Here is a 17,853-nt window from a genome sequence, read left to right as displayed (position 1 = left end):
AGGAATGCTTTGGGACAGGAAGCAAAGAGCATCTTTTCTGCCCCCATGTAACTGCTGGCACGTCCTAAAGTGTCAAGATGCAACTAACCATCTGATAATTGGTCAAGATGCTTGCTTGCTATTTCCACGCACAAAGAAAGCTCTCCCATCTCTCTAATGACAAGCAGGCATGTCCTCAAGATTTACATCTCCCAAAAGCACATCTCTGCCCCAACTGCATCATATGGAGGATAAGCCAGGTATTGCACTTGCTGGCTGTGCTACTGAGACACCAGGAACAAATTCTCCTGTTGGTTTTATGATTTGGGATTGATCTGCAGAAGCACCAGGCAACTGGTGTAACCTTTCAAACCTGCACTGTTCCCCAACCCAAAGGGCTAGCCACACTTTGTAAAGTAATTTTAAGATTTACAGGAAAAACTGCTGGAAACCAAGCCAAGTCAGCCTCCTTGCATTTTTATATGACTTCCATCCTGTTAACAGCATCCCTTCAAACTCTGTTTCTTGTGTTCTGCTGTTCTTCCAGCCCCTGCCTTCACATGAGTGAACTCTTTCAATCACTTCCACTACCTGATCACAACCCTTCAAATCCTTCCGAGACTTAAAACGATAAATGGACAACCTTACTCCTCTCCTCCTTGTGCCTCTCATCTGATGGCATCACAGGGCAGCAGCACAGCCATGAGTGACTGTTCTGACAAGGCTAGAGGTTGACAGCTGCTAAGAAATTACATCAACTGGCACACAGAAAAGAAAAAGAAAAAGAAAAAAAAGCCCCTCTCCAATCACATCATATCTGGATTTTGTTTTTCTGTAAGTTCCTGCCCACATCTATATTCTTCTTGGTGCTGAACTTTGCTTGCTTTATACATGCCAAAAGGGTACAAGAGTAAAACACAGCAGCATGTTTAATATAAAAGAAGAAGTGAGTCCTATTGGAAGAATTCTCTAGCGGGGATTACAGTAACACGTCATTACCAAATATTTGAGGTATAACATGGTGACACTGATCACCAGGGAAGAGATGTACAGGGCTGAGGGGAAAGGAGGGCAACATAACCACACAACCCATTTTCAGTTCCACCTACAGGCAGAGTCCCAGGCTGGGCTCACAGTTACACTCGCTTCTCTCTACTGCCGAAGAGAAAAAAGACGGAGAATTGCAGAATAATCTCAGCTGGAAGGAGCCCATGAAGGTCACCTGATCCAAACCCCACTCAGCTGCACCGGGGCCACGCCAAGCTCTGACTGTTCCCACAGACGGGAATCCATCAGCTTCCCAGGGTCCCTGCTGCAGCATTTGACCACCCTCACTAGGAAGAATTTCTTCCTAGTACCTACTCACAATTTACTGCGTTGTCTATTGCCATTTCACTGCTCATCTCCCAAAAGAGTGTGGCTCCATCTCCTCTACATCCTCTCATCAGAAAGGCATATGCAGCAGTAATACCCTCCTTTACCCTTCTTTTCTGGAGGCTGGATAAACCCAGTTCCCTCATTCTCCCCTTGTTCTTCATCTGCTTCAGCCCCCTGACCATCTTGCTTGCTCTCCACCAGACTCGCTCCTGTATTTAACTTATTTCTTGTACCAGGGATGCAGAAAATCAGGCACAGCACTGCAGAAATAGCCAGGTCCTGTTTGCTACTCTTGCTAATGCAGTTCAGGATGCAGTTGGCCTTCTTAGCCAGAAGAGCATGCTGTGGCCTGAGGCTCATCTTATCCACCACCACACACAGGGTACGTTCTGGCTTTACAGCCAGGCAGTCACCAGCCTGTACTGGTGCACAGTTATTTCACCCTGGATGAGGAACTCTACATCTGCCTTTGTTGAACTTCATGATGTTCCTGTCTGTCATTTCTCCAGTGTGGCCAGGCCTCTCTAGTGTACTGACCACTTCCACCAGTTTGATTTCAGGCACAGACTTGCTGAAGTTTCACTCCACCCCATTGACATTTAACATTATTGATCTTGGTATCAAATCCCAAGGGATGGCACTAAGTGGTTGGACTAGTTCATTAACTGTTGCTTGAAAATTGTGTCACAGATCACAGAGCTCTGAGCCAATTTTACACCCACCTTATAGCTCATTCAGTTCCCATATTGACAAGTGGGCCATAAAGACACTACAGGAGACCCCACCAAGAGCCTTGCTAAAGTCAAGCTAAAAGCCATTCACTGTTTTCCTCTTGTTGACAGGTCCAGTCATCTTGCCATGAAACTCAGTAGGATAGGTCAGGCAAGATTTGCCCTTGCTAAATCCAACACTGGCTGGTCACAATTGCCTTCTTGGCCCTCTTCTGCTTCAAAGTGCTTTCTAGGAGGATTTGCTCCATTACTTTCACAGGGACAGTGGTGAGGATGGATCAGCCTGCACTTCCCAGGACACTTTTCCTCCTTGAAAATAAGCACAATATTTGCCCTTTTGCAGTTGCCAAGAACTGATTGCCACGTGTCCTTGCAGTGACTTCAACCAGGTTGCTCACCATCCTTGGAAGTACTTTGTCGGGTGTCAGAAGCTGCTGTACATCCAATTAGCTCAACAACTTTATCACCACTTTCGCCTACTGTGAGTAATGCTACATTCCCACGGACTCTGTTACTGGACTCTGAAACCCAGGAGACCTGAGAACAGACCTTACTAGTGAAAGCCAGGACAGGAAAAAAAAGGCAAGTACTTTTAAGTTCCATTATGCCATCCCCAATGAGCAGCAGGCTCACATTTTATCAGCCTCCTTTGTCTTGCCAAACCCAGAGAAACCCTTCCCATAGTCCATTTCAGTGCCATCTGAGCTTTGCCTTTCCCATCTCCATCCCTCCGAGCCTGGTCACTGGATAGTCCCTGGACAGTCCCTCCCAGCTTGTGCACTTCCTCTTTGACTTTGAGCTCAGTTAGGAGGTCCCTGACAATCCATGCCTACCTTCTGCCATGCTTGGCTCTGCCTTCAGAACACTGGAGTGGGCCCTACCTGTGCTCTGGGGAGGTCAATCCTGTAGATCAGCCCCAGCACAGCAGTCTCCCATGGGATGTTGTCAAGCAGAGCCATCAAAAAGCCAAAAAACTGCTCTTGTGAAGTGTATGTTTGTAATTCTTTAAAATTTAGATTCATAAAAGACTCCAGTGTGAATTAGGACCACGTCAGCAGAGGTTTAGAAGCAGTTCAGCTGGAGAGCAGCTAATCAGGGGCTTACTTTAAATTCAGAAATGTTCAAGGTTACTGGAGTGTTGAGCTGTTAATATTTGCCTACAGCCTTTAGTGAGATTGGGAGTGGGAGTCACACGGCAGATAAATTCCTCTGCAGCTCCTACAGTAATTTTGTTTCCAAGAACTGTTTCTTAAATTTATTTATTTTTTCTGGTGAGCTGCTGACCTCCACTGCAACGAAGTGGAAAAGGTGGGGGAGCTGATTACCTTCTTGCAGGACCATGATAAAGAACAGCAGATGCTCAGGTTGCAGAACATCAACATTTTTGCCTCTTCTTTGAAAACATTTTCCTAGTTTCATCTGATGAACAACTTCTGACCTCCCCAAAAGTCACATTTAAGAGAAGCAAGATGAATTCAACCTAGGAACAAAAACTGTTACTATGCAACCTGTTGCCATAGCAACCCTTTGGTCCAGGTCAAGGGTTTGCAGACTAATAGGGTATCCACATGGAAAGAGACATACTAAATGCACACTGCAGAACTTTTGCTTACACACACAGATAAGAGAAAAACTGCTACATCTGCATCCCTGCTGCTGCTTTTTATTACCCTCATTTTGCTCACAAAACACTTCCTGGAGCTACTCAGGGAGAAAAGTAAATTGGATGTTTCTTGGAACTGTCATGAAATCAGGTAAGAGCAGGGCAGAAAATATTCATCTGAGCACCCAGATGATTATATGAAAATTTACTCCTTATTTAGAACCTTTAGACTAGGATAACAGCTACTGTTACCTTTTCAGGTAGAAAAGCAATGAAATAGGAAACCTAAACTGTAATTGCTGTGCCTGCCTTTCATGTCTTTTTCTTTAGATAGGTGACCTCAGTTAAAGCTTTGACAAAAATTTCAGAGGCACAAGTGGCTCCTCTTACCAATAACACAGAGGCAGACACAAAAAAGGCATCTAGCTGATGCTTATTTGTCCTACATGGATACACCACCATCTCATCATCCCAAGTATTTGTGGAAAATTTAGCAGTAAACCAGCAATATTCAGTGGCAAAACAGGCAATGGAGTATGCTCAAAGGGACTAGTCACACAGCAAACAAATTCCTCACTGGTGCAATCACAGGGGAGTTCAGTGCCTACATCTCACCCCTAATGCTCAGAGAGGCAAGCTTTAGGGAAGTGAGATTAACCTCTGTTTCCTGCAACATCACTAAGGCCATGCAAAACCAGTTGCAGAGGCAAGATAAAAGGCAGAACTTCAGAATTATCACCTTGTCAAGAAATTTTTTCATGGCATATCTAGACATTACAGGATGAGAACAAGTACCTTCTCCCATCGTATACAAAGAATTTCAGTAAACCTTATGGATTCTCTTTGTAGTTTTCAAAGTCTTGTTCCCAAAGGTGTGAATGAGCAACTCAGAAATAAAAATATTTTACTATTTTACTGATGAGTACTTACTCTGAAAATGCTGCTGTCAAAGTTAGTTCACTTTTGCAAACTCAACAGTTGAACAACTTAATTCCCACAGTAATTCTTCAGCAATATTCACTCTTCAGCACTTCCTTCTACATCTGCCAGAACTTTGCTTACATTAAATCTGTAATTCTACAGAGCCTGAGTGATGACATATGTTGTAATTTCCCTCCTGCCACTTATAAATACACAATACAATCCCCATTGACCTGACAGCCACCTCCCACTGCTCCCACTGTAAGAGGGCTCAGAGGGCCAGGGGTCAGCAACTGGGGAGACTGGGATTCAGGGGCAGCTGAACCCAGGTGTCTGAGCTCAGCTGCTGGAGGGATCTACCTTATACCTATGTATATATACATACATATTCTCACTGGCAGACCTTTGTCCTGCTCAGCCAGAGAGGAAAGCACGATATGGCTGCTGGTGTTATTTGTTTTTATGCAAGTGCTCTGTCTGTCTGTGATCTGTGTGGCTGGCCATGTGCATGTGTACATGTGGTGCATACGTGTGCATGTGTGGACTGGGAATATGTTCCGAGACTCACTACTGCTTGGACTAGGAGTATGGAGCTACAACCACCTTACCCCTGTCAGGCTGTCAGATTCAGCCTGGTGTTTTCCCCCTTAACTTAAGCTAGACTGGACCCATTAAGCTCTCCAGAGCTCCCTGAGCAGCGGACTTGTGGATTAGACAACAGAGAGAATTTTTTCTCTCTGAAAGTAGCAAAGCCTTGAGATGGGGGTTCCAGCATCTTCCTCAACAGAAGTTTTTAGGGGAACACCAGACACACAGCAGCAGTCATTGTAAAATCAACAAGTTGAAACCTTGAGGTCCCTTACATCCCTTCAGCTCTGATTTCAAATACCCAGAGCCCTGGGAGATGCTGTACTAAGTGTGCTGGTACATGGTATAGTCGTGTCATCACATCTTACTCTCCTATTGTCTGCTGGTAGCAAGATGCATCTGCCTGGAGCAGAGAAAGCAGAAGCTGAACAGTGTGGCTTTTGTTAATGTTTTTAGAAGGACAGAACTGCACCAATGCTCCAATTTAATAGCCTATTCAAAGGCATAAATATCCTCTGTTCTGCAGGGAACCACTTAGGCACTTCCACCTCTGTATGTGCTGAAGTACCATCATGAAGCAAACTCAACAGAGGCCTCACTAATCTTAACTCAAGGCAGAACTTGAATAAAAAGGAAAATCAGCAACGAAAACAAATAAAGTAATTGTCTGAATAACTGCTGGAGTGGGAGTTTGTGTTTTTCCACTGCCTTTGCTGCAACATAGAGATAAAAGTAAAGTCTTTTTGCAAGGCAGAGACAGTCCAGAAGTCAGGTGCCAACACTCTGTCCCTTTTGTTACTTCTCCTTAAAGATACTAATTGAACATAAAATGAGAGTGACAGAGAAATTTTCTTGAAAACCAACCAAGAACATTTACAGTCTCCACATTTCAGAGGAAAATAACAGCACCTAGAAGTTGTAGAGCAACCACATACATTTTCCTTGAGAGCAGTTTGTTGTGTTTTTAGTATCAACCCTCCCCAGCATCTCTCCATCTCTTTCCAGCTACAATTTCCTGGCAGGCACCAGGCTCTGGTGGGTGAGTTACACATTTGAGGCACCAACTCTCACAGAGGTTTGCCAGCAAAAAACAGTCTCTCATCCCAACTGGCATCACTGTACCTTGGACATAGCCAGAGTAGGCTCTTCCTGGCTTTTAAATGCCATTTGAACAATACACCTGCATAATTTCACATTACTGTGTGGGCTTTCTCATTAAATTCTGGTTTTCCAATTGGCTGTTAAAGCTAAGTTAATATAGTTATATTGAAATATGGCCAGATGCTGTGTTACAGCTGCCAGACAAGCACCTTTACTATACTGTGGATGGTTAAGAATAACGACAGCTATACTATCTCTTACATTTCTAACTAAGCAGAAAGGAGAAGTTTTATTAAAACCCACTTCTGCAGCTTAACTCAACTAACTTCAGAGTCCACAGCAGTCCTGAGACTCAAGTCACAGGAGTTGCTCTCCACAGTCTGCAACTCCATACTTAAAACAAAACCATTTCCCAAATCCAATCTAAAACCAAGTCCTCAGTCTGGTTAATTTTATTTGAAACTCTGCCCTCTGATAACTTGTATTGTTTCAATTTCAGGGTTAAAAATTATTATTTGCCAGGCAGTTTAGATGGTGGACCTCACCTATAAGTGCTTTGCAAGAGGTTACTGATTTCTATCAGTGACATCTAAGAGCCAAATTCCATTTGGATATACCTATGTTGCTGACACCTGAACTATCCAGAAAAGAACAAAGTCCATTTCTGGTCACCTGAAAAAAATTAAAACGGAAGACATGAAGGGCTTAACTTTTTATTTTACAAAAATATCCCCTTAAAAAAAACAAACCAAACAAAATCCTCTTACTTCTAATGTTAAGTTTCAAGGAACTACTCTGGAGTGAATTGCAGTGTCTTCTGAAACTTCTGGTGGCTAAATAAACAATCCCATACAACGGCAGCTGCATCACAGCTATTCTTTAACCAAAAGGCTGCTTGTATGTGGCTAATCAGTATATGACTAAAGCAAAGAGAGACATAAGCAGAACACAAAATTTCTTTCAGGCTCTAATGTGCTATAACCATTTTTGAAAGGGAATTTGTGCACAGTGGTAGAAGAAGAGTGTTTTAACAAGCGGTTGTCAATGACTTAAGGAGTAAAGCCTAGTATTAGATGAGCACTCAGGAGAACGGTGTGGAGCTATCAACATGTCACAGAACCTAATTCTCCATGGGATCAAACAGTACCACTACTACAGTATCACTCTCTGCCTTAACATGTGGAGAGAATAACCCTGAGTTAAGCTAAAACTGGCACTAACTCAAAGGAAAACATGGCATGAAACATGTCTTCCACCACTTTTTTGACCTAACAGCCATGTAAACACTAAGGCTATTAGAGAGTTGAACTTTGCCAGGTCCCTGTGGACTGCAAACCTTGTCTCCTGGCTTTCCTGCAGAACAATAAAGCCACCAGAGTAAAGTCTCCACACGGCTAGGCAGCTGAACACTAACTACTGAGACTCTGCTTAAATGCCTATTTCATACAAAGACACTGCTGCTTTGTACTCATGCTTACATTTTTTAAAACTGAGAGCTTTTCATGTTCCATTAAAAAAAACAGGAGGACTACTCATCCACACCTGCATTTCTGGGGAAACTTACTTCAAGCTAATCACAAGAGATGTAGCTGACAGGACAGGCAGCTGAGACATGCCAAATAATCTCAGCACATTCCCTTCCTTCCCTACGTTGCTCATTCTGGTTTTGCTGTGTCACCTACTGAGAGAAAAGGCTTCTTCACCTGACTTGATAGATTCACGAGTGATTTGCAGGTGAACTCCAGTGCCAGAAGTGGCATCCAAGCCTTTGCTGTAATACAAATGAAAGTGATGACAATTACAGAAAAATGTTCTGAAATATTTTCTCAGTTTCTACATTTGCCCCTGAATTTGCTTGCCACTTACTGAAGTCTTTCCTGTAAGAATTTTCTTCTTCAGAAGGTGTCAGGAATGCAGAGTTCACATGGTCAGAAACAGGAAAGCTGTTTTTCCAGCCTGTATTCCTCCTTTCTCCCAGAAGTTTACTGGATGACCTACAGCAAGCAAGTCACATCACCTTTCCCTGCTAGTCCTTCCAATTCCAGAATAGGAGAACTCTCATCTGTAAAGTGCTCTCAGACCTACTGGTGATAAGCTCAATGTAAGTAGTAGGTATTATTACAGCCTCTCTTCTTTGCTGTAGGAAATCCCACACAGATCAGATATCTAGAAAGGATGGCTAAGGTTTGTATTGAAATATCTATATAAAACAATGCCATATAACGCATGACACACAAGTATCTTATTTCTCTCCTTTCTCTTACTGTTAAATTCATCTGAAATTCAAACCCCACAAGGAATTATATGCTTGTGTATCTTTAACTTCAAATCATCCCATTGATATCAGTGAAAATACTCTTACAAGTACATCAAGAAATAAGAGCTTTTGCTGTTTACTGTAATATTATTAGGCATAAGAACAAAACACGTATCCAGGCACAAGTATGGTCTTTTAATATCTTTATGGACTCAACCCAAGAGATGATACCTATCTTCCGGTCCACTAAAGGTCACCTCATGACAGGATGACCTATTTTGAGAATTTCCAAAACAACAGAAAAAGCCTTCCTGCTACACACTGTCTTCACCATAAAAATACTGCTCATCATGGCTGATGAAACCTTCTGCCTCCATCGTTAGCATGATGGTAAATAGTAACACAGGGGCTTGCCTTCTACTCTCTCCATAGCAAACAATATACACATAAATTGTAGCTGGTCAGACAAGTGTATTGTTTTAGCCAACTTTCTCTTCCCTTACCCCAGCAAAAATGTTTTCACCCTTCTGAAATAAAGAGTGATGGAAAGTTCTTTAAGAACTAAATTAAGAACTTGGGAAGTAGATAATGTTTTGCATAAAGTTATCAGCTTAAAAATGATGCATGCAATAGCTACCACCTCTGCCATGTTATCATCTTACCACTCCTCAGTAAGGCCTGAAAAATGCAAATAGATGCTCTCCATTCTCATTATATTTCAAACATCTAAAAATGGCAGCAATTGCTTGAGAGTAGGACAAAAGGAAATAGTTCTTGCATGAAAATTAACAATTGAGGTTATTCAAATCCCTCCGAACTTTAGAGCTCAGTATTTTTCATGTTATTGGGTACTGCAACACTCAAGAATCTTACAGGCCAGTCACTGGCCTGCCCTCTCCTGAAGAGTTGTCTGCAATCCAATGTGATTTAGTGGTCAACTACTCCTGGTGTACTACTCATCTATTAAAATTGTCCCAAGAGACCAAAAACATCTTTACCAAAATATCAGCCACTAGAGGGGGCATTTGGTATCCTGCTTAAATCATACTGATTAGAAAGTTAACTTGAAAAATAATTTTTAAAGTTACAGGAATGCTGTAAAAGTGTATTTCCCACAGTACTTCAGCTGCATGTCAGGTCCTATAAAAAGTTTCAGGAAGAACAATGCTTTATGTTTGCTTTACGTTGCAAAACCAGATGCCAATTTTGAGGTCTACACCCATCAAACCCTATGATTTCTACAAGCAGAGGTATAGTAGTTTTATATGCCAAGAAGATGAATACATTTCCCACTAGTTTTGATTTGCCTGTACAGTTAGACAACTCTGAGCATGCCTAAACCTGAACCTCCAAGCATACCCACCTAGAGCCTGACACATTCAGGTTCACACTCAGGCTTGCAAATGAGCAAAAAACTGACCTACAAAATGGTTCCTGTTTACAAGCATCTGCGTCTTTGTGGATCCACCATCACAGGATTTAGAATTCAAAAAAAGTCTCCGGAAGGACCTAAAAAACTGCCACAAAGCAGAAGATCCTACTCGGTTCAAGCCACTTGAACATCTACTATTAAAAACATGTCTAAAGAGAGATTAGTAGATATTCCAACTCCTAGATAGGGCATTCCCATCTTGCACATGGACATGTAATGAATACAAAACTCAAGACAAATGATAACTTGGCTTGATGGTTGGGTCCCATGCAGTAATGTTAGCTGGAGAAGGTCACAGGACAGATTGTGCCAGTGTCTTAGGGGCACTGTGGGTTCTACATACTTGGTTAAAATCTCGTTGGTTTGGGTCCAGTGAAGCTGCTGGTAACACCTACAAAACCCATGACCTCTAACAAACTCTTTGTAAATGTAACCATAATTGGGGAAGAGGCTCTAAAAAAAACCCCAAATATTTTTACTCCAGGCAATCTGCCTTCAAATATGTCAAGCTGGAAGGTTTTAGTAAAGCTGACTGCCTGCTAAGAGGAGTGTTTTAAGTACATGCTCTATTCAGGATCAGTATGGCCATACAATCAGGACAAAACAACCAAATATCACTCTTAATTTTCTCTGCCAAAAGGATCTACTTAATGAGGACCAGGATTTTATTTACAACTGTGGCTGAACAAATGGGTAATACTCTGTGAAAGGCAAGATCAGCACAACAACCTAACTATGCAACAACTATCACAGCTACTGCAAAGGTTCAGGAGCAGACAATGCTCAGTCCACCAGATTTTTTCTGCAGTGTTTTGCTAAAGTGACTTAAGAGTTACTTTTATAAGATAAAGAGTTCTGTCTCTTCCTCAAGTTCATGTCTTTAACCGTACCATCCCTTGAAGTGACCAAAGAGGTCACTGAGTTCTAAAAAGAACAGTGGCTGTACTGAACCACCACCATCCCATGTTAAAATTAAGGTATTTTTTAATGTAACAGCAATTCTGTTAATTTCTTTATTCAGCTTCACATCTTTTTGAAAGCTCAGTCTGAATCCCTTCTTTCCTCCTTGCCTCCTGCTAGCCTAACTTAACAAAGCATTTTGAGGTTCTGTGAGAGAAATGCACTGTATAAAACCAATTTATATTATTTAAGCCATTTACATCCCAGGCATGACTGTGGACTCTCCACAAATTGGTTTTAGCCAAAGAGTATCTTTTCTTATCATTAGAAATGGAAAACACAGGGCATTCTACATTAGTATCATAAACACAAACACTACACATGGATATTCATATGTTGTCACTGTTTTATAGAAGCCTGCCTTAGCTACCAGACAATAAATCTCCATTCTCCCCTTCCATGGTGAGACTTGTGAAAGCAGCACTGGAGCCTCAGCAGCTCAGAACACGTAATTGTCTGCAACGATCTGTTCTCCAAGCCAACTTAGATCCATTTGATTTGGTTTGGATTGAGTCAGAGAAAGAGCATAGCAGTGTGGCCAAACAATGGCTTGTGAGCCAGACTTAAAAGGCCACAAGCCATTTGACTACACCTGCTTTCAAGCTGGATGGCTTTTCCTTCTGAGCACATAGATCTTAGTTCTGCAGTCTGGAATAGGAAACGTTACTCCAAGCAGGCACACAAACAACAATAAGGCGATGTAGGAGCTCAAAATTAAAAATAATAATAAAAAAGAGCACACTGTAAAGGAATGTACTTTGAACTTCTTTTTGTTACAATGACAGAATGGTTTGGGTTGGGAGGAAACTTGGAAGTTCATCTAGTCCACCTCCCCTGCTATGAGTGTGATGTTTCCCTCTTTCCTGTTACTGAGAACTTCATCCAATTGCCATGACTTTTCAAATATGATGGAGAGTGACTTGGCAACTGCATCAGTTCTTCCTGCTCGTGATGATTCTCTCAATGAAAAAGGCCATCTCTGTCAGCACCACAGCTGGAGATCCCAAAAGCAAAAGATGAAGAGATGATGCCTGTTGTAGTATAGACTGAGCCAGCAATGAAGAACCACACATTCACTTGTTGCCTTATTCTTCACCCCATTGTGGGATGGGGAGGAGAAAATATAACTAAAAGCTCATGGGTTGAGACAAGCACAGAGTGGGTTCACTCACCAATTATGGTTATGGGCAAAAGAGACTTGGGGAAAAAAAAGACCAATTTACTTTGTCACCAATCAAATCAGAGAGGGCAATGAGAAGCAAAACCAGAGCTCAAAAATAAATACCTTACCCCACCCCTCCCTTCTTCCTGGGTCCAAATTACTTTGCTCCAGATTTCTCTAACTTCTTCTCCCCAGAAGCTCAGGGGAATGGGGTTTACAGTCAATTTGCCACACAGTTTTCTGCTCCCTCCTCCTCTGGGAGGAAGACTCCTCAAAATATTTTAGCAGTTTCCTTTTTCCCTTCTTAAATATGTCAACCACAGAGTCATTGTCACCCTTGCTGATGGGCTTGACCTTGGCCAGAGGCAGGTCCAGATTTTGGTGCCAGGGGAGACCCCAGCAGCTTCTCACAGAAACCACCACTGTAGTCCCTCCCCAGCTACCAAAGCCCTGCCATACAGACCCAACACAAAGCCAGACTCAGTAGTAATTTAGCCAAAAAGAAATTTAATGTCCAGGGTAGTCAGCACTTTCATGCTTCCTTAGGAACACATAGAATAGTAGGGTTCCCCTCCTGTGTTTTAAAAACAGGAACATTGCATTTCTGGGATTGCAGGACATTTGATGCTGGGCAGGTACCAGTCAATTGACACAGATGGTGGTAAACTGCAGTGGACCAGCAGTTTTTTAGAAAGGGGCTTTTTCAACCTGAGCACATGAACAAAAGAAAACTGCAGAGCTTGCATATGATTGGGAGGGGAAAAAACAACAACTACTGCATCATGCATTTCCCTGGTGCAAAATTAGGTCTTTTTCAGAGACAGCAGGGAATAAAGACTGTGTTTTCCATCTCTGCCATCTTGAGAAAACAGCATCCTTTCTGGTGGAGTCTTTACCACAAACACTGGCTCAGAGCAAGTGGAAAATAACATCGCTACATTCCCTTCTCAGAGGGCAATAGAAGAAAGGATGTGAAGCTCTTCTCTCCCCTAAAATAGAGGACGAGCTACCATCCAGCCACTTCAAGCCTTGTTTATATTATCATATAATATGGGTATTTTAACTGAGATCCACATATTATAGATCAGGCTAGTTGTCACCAGGACCTATCCAGGAAGGACTGGGTTAGAAACCCCTGTCAGAATAGTTACTTTTAAGCAGTAAGAAGAGTCAGGCAAATCACCCATTTATTTTTAAAAGATTTATTCAACTGCCCTCAGTCTCAAGGCCTCATTACAGATGCCAGGCATGTAAGGACAGACAGTATGTCTTTTTTTTCTAAATACTGGATTAAATGCAAGAATAGCTATTCCACTTTACTATTCAAGCAAGTAAATAAAGGTTTTGCTTAGTCTGTTGCCATTCGAGAAGATTACAAAGTCCAAATGAAAAACATGTTCCCAGAGCAAACTTTTCCAGCAGCCACCAGTACCGGTTATCCTGACTTCTGGATGACAAAGATAAGACATCTCAGGGCCATCTCTGACATTCTTGCACTTCAGGTTACTCAGGCAGCAAATTCAAGTACTCCATACTTATGTATAAAACAGGCCTGCTCTGTCTTACATTGGACACCAAGAATGAAAGCGGATGAAGCCCATGATCACCTCCAACACCAGAAGTGCACCATTCCAGTTTATACACTCAGCACTTAACAGTGAATTGCCACCAGTACAGAATCCATCTTTATCCTTCCCTGCAAGTTCCTCGCAGATTTTGCCCACTAGAGAATCCTAGCTTTAGAAGAAGTCAGAAGTCAGGAGTTAATTTGCCTTCTCCACCCAAATTTTGTGAACCTGCTTTAATGGGGACCAAAAATAAAACAAAACAACTCAGTCCTCCATTTACTTGCTTCTGTCACCAAGACTAAGCACAGAGATCTATACAAACACACAATTGTGCAGTGCCTGAGAAAAATCAGCAAATTACTCTAAAGACAAGTATGAGCAAGCCACCACAGCCTCAAAATTAATCACCAAATAACAGACTAAGCAGTTTTCTGATGCTAATCCATGTCAGAACCTGCAAAAACAGCAAATACTGACTAAAGGTTGTTCTCCTAGCAACAGAAAGGTTCACAAAGCTTCACAGCCTCTAGCATAGCTAAAACACATCCATGATGTGTCAGCTAGAATGACTGTGGTCTCAAAGTTTCCCCTCACATCCTGTACTACTTCTTCTCATATTTAGGGATTATTTAATAATTCCATGGTCTTTCTGGCAGCTTTCCTCTCATTCACAGAACAAATGTAATGACAAGAAAAGAAAGATCCCTTTCTGCTTACATATTTCACTAATAAACACAGTAACATTACTTGAGCCATGAGAATACCTCGCTTTATTAGCCAGTGTAGTGAAGCCCTCAACACAGCATTTAGGATAGTTACTATAACAGGAACACTAGTTGCCCTAAATAGTATTTCTAACTGGTTTATAAAGCTATGCTGAGAGAAAAAAAGGATAAACATCCTCTTCTACATTAACTGTTGAACTCACGTTGTTAAGAGTGGTGACTTGCACTCATCTGGAAAAACAAGATTAGCAAGTGCATTTCATTATCTTTCCCAGTCAGGTGTTTTCTTCAATGCTTTCTAATTACCACAGTAGAGCTCTGTCTAGGTGGAGCATATTTGTCTAGGGAATGCTTAAGTTCACTTCAACAAAAAGCCAACGCTCTTTTTGCTTAGTAAAGAAGAAACTGTTCAAATGTATATTTATAAAATTTATTACAGCCGCAGTTATTTTATAAAGTCTCAAGATTTCAAGGCCAAACACTCTGGACTTCCATGCATAAGAACATCTGCCACAGTTCAAGACTAGCTCCAGAGAAGTACAGGCCCTCAGCAACCTTTGTTCTACTAAATTACAACAGGAAACAGGACATGGATATATTCAGTGTCTCTTTTTTTTTTGCTACAGGATTATGCTGATAAATGCATTGGATTTCAGACTGGTTTTCTTCCTTAAGCCCCATTCCCTCCCCTCTCACTTAAAATAACCTTTTTGTCACCTCACTTAACAAAGAGCAGTACAAGCATAACAAATTCTTTTACTACCCTAAGCACTATATGCAAGCTTCAGAAAGATTCACAGTTGCCTGAGAATCAGAAGTGAACAAGTTATCCCCAGTCCTAAGTAACTTGATGTTGCTGCATCACTGTGTCAAATACAGGACCTCCCTTCCTGGGGAGTTACTTGCCCACTGCAAACACTGATTTATCACACCTATCCAAGCTCTTTCTGTTAGTTTCTCCACTTCTTCCAGATGTGGTTTGGTTTTATCTCCTGCTGCCTCACTGCTGCTTTCTTAGCCAAGGTAAGCAGCAAAGATGGAGCCTCAATGGACCACGCCAGTGGTAAAAGAAAACACCCACTGAAGCTTTCTACAACAAAAGTGCACAATTTACTGTGCAATATCCTCTCCACAAGCCATATGAAACTGAGGTGATGCCGGAGACATCATCAGAAAGCAAAAATGTCAATGCGCATTCCACTCCTCCATCTTCCTGAAGTCCTAACATCAAAGTGTAAGATGGGAAGTGATTCCCATTTTAATTCAAAAACTGATCAGTTAATTTATCCATTTATCTTCACTTGTTTTGAGTAGGATGGTTAATTTTTAGTGCAGGGATCAAAGTGGTCCTTTTCTCATCCTGTTCTCATCTGCTGAGCTTAGTTTCTGAAGTCTGTGGATACAGCAGACATTCTTCATTAAAAAAAACCCTTAAGTTGTCCCTTTTACATTGAAAATTAAGTTCTCAGAGCTGAATGTGGTGGTCTCTTGGGGTTGTTAGAGGGTTTTTTGGAGCGTGCGGAGTGAGTGTTGAAACATCTGGTTAGCGCAAGAATTTGGAAAATAATGAGGACACTAAAAAGTTGAAGACTACAAAGATTGATTGTCCTTTTTAGCTATACAAAATAAACATTGCCATTCCTTTAAGGATAACACAAGCCACACTTCATTGACTTAAAACTCCAGTTGCTCACAAACAATAACTCAATCCGCTGTCTAAAGGAACTGTGAAGTTGGTATTGGAAAAGAAGTTTGTTGACCATGTGCATGTAGACTCAGGAGGACATGTCCAGAATTATCAGCTTGCTGGTATAAGGGAACTTCCATGATCCAATAAATAAGAATCATATCAATCATCAATATTTTACTATCAATTATTGAATATGTAAGTTGCGTGCACTGCTGGTGAGAACAGTTTTTACTAAGACTTTCTGAAAATAGTTTAAAATACTTACCTATTGCTCTTTATTTTGTGAAGATTAAATGTCAAGTTGGATTTATATTATTGAAAGAGATTTATCTTTATTTTTCCCATTTATTGACATCACGGACAAAAAGATGCTCAAACACTATGTTATTGATTTTTGCCACAGTGTCATTCTGTGTTCACATCTGTAATCAGAGAACCAACAGCTGAACAAGTATCCTTATTTCAAGAAAATTGATTTGGCAAACTAATGCATGGAGCTTGATAAAAAAATCTTTCACAGTTCAATAAAGTGTTGCCCTAATTAACACTAGCTTGTGTTTTTTTAAACAAGCTCCAACAAGTTCAGCAGAATGCCAGGAGAGTTATATAAAGGCTGAGTCTGTTCCTTCTCTGTGTGTTGACTGAGCCGTAATGCATATATTTTTTAAGGTAGTTAGAGACAGTTAGTAACTGTGACTTTATTAATAAATTGCTTTATGCTCTAGAGTCATTGCATTTTAGACATGGATGCAGTGCCATATCTGAGAACGTGAGCTTCATCTTTCACCTGGCAAAAGCTGTCTGGAATATGTTCCTACCACGTTCCTTTGCAAAAGGAAAATACTCTCATCTTCACTTTACACATGGGTAAACTGAGGTACATTAAGGTTAATGATCTTTTGTTTCGTAAGGGGGTGTCAAACACCTGCAGCAAACATGGATTTTAACAGCATTTGGACGCTTCTGAAAGCAAGCCCAGCAGACACTTCGTAGGAGGGGTTTTTAATGACTTCTCACACTCCCACCACGCGGTGCTCTGGCCACTCAGTGATGCTACTTGGCTACTTCCACACCCTCTCACAAGCTGCTCCTCTGCTTCACTGCATCCCGGACTTTTCTCCCAAGGGCTTTTCTCTTTTTCTTTCGCTCTGCTCCCCTCCCCCTCACTTCCCGAACGCCGGCCTGTCCCCTCCGGGGTGGTGGGCGTCTCTGGAGCGACTTGCAGGACTCCCCTGCTCCTTCACGACCCAGGGGGAAACGCTGGCGGCAAGCAAACCTTGGGAGGGGTGGAGGGGGGTCCAGGACACGAAAGCGGTACTTTCAAATCCTAATTACAGTTAGCGGGGATTAAATAAGAGTCACTAACCTCTTCGGCTCACAGAGGAGAAACGTGATCCTGCCTAATCCTCCTCCGCTCCCTGCAGCTCCTCCTTACACAACGCTCTGCAGCTCCAGCATATCAATGCCCTCCTGCTATCGCTGCAGCAACACCCCCTTGGCCGGGAACCCAATAAGGACACTATAGGGGCGGGCTGTAGCCAGGGCAGCTGCAGCTGAGCTGCTGTAGGCGCTGTCTGGGCGCTGCTGCCCAGAGAACACCCCGAAAGCTGCAGGTGGGTGCCAGGGGGTAGCACCCCCCGGGGGACCTGGGCAGGACCCCGGGGAAGCGCACGCAGCCGGCACCCCAGCCAGGCACTACCCAGAGCCGTGGTGTACGGAGACTGGGACATCAGCAGGGCTTGTGTGTCTGCCCAGCGGC

The 17,853-nt window shown here is 42.2% G+C and overlaps 1 protein-coding gene across 1 annotated transcript in view; it reads right to left on the bottom strand.

Annotated features, from left to right (window-relative positions):
• Positions 1–17,557, bottom strand: part of BLVRA (biliverdin reductase A) — a 30,037-nt gene extending 12,480 nt beyond the window's left edge. The window contains exon 1 of the mRNA XM_010001528.1: positions 17,461–17,557. The gene's annotated coding sequence lies outside the window, so the exon portion shown is untranslated. The remainder of the gene's footprint in view (positions 1–17,460) is intronic.
• Positions 17,558–17,853: the final 296 nt, after the last annotated feature.

The sequence above is a fragment of the Chaetura pelagica genome, unplaced genomic scaffold, assembly GCF_000747805.2.
Source record: "Chaetura pelagica isolate M959 unplaced genomic scaffold, ChaPel_1.0 scaffold7, whole genome shotgun sequence".
Taxonomy (NCBI): Eukaryota; Metazoa; Chordata; class Aves; order Apodiformes; family Apodidae; genus Chaetura; species Chaetura pelagica.
This window is presented reverse-complemented; position numbering and strand designations above follow the sequence as displayed.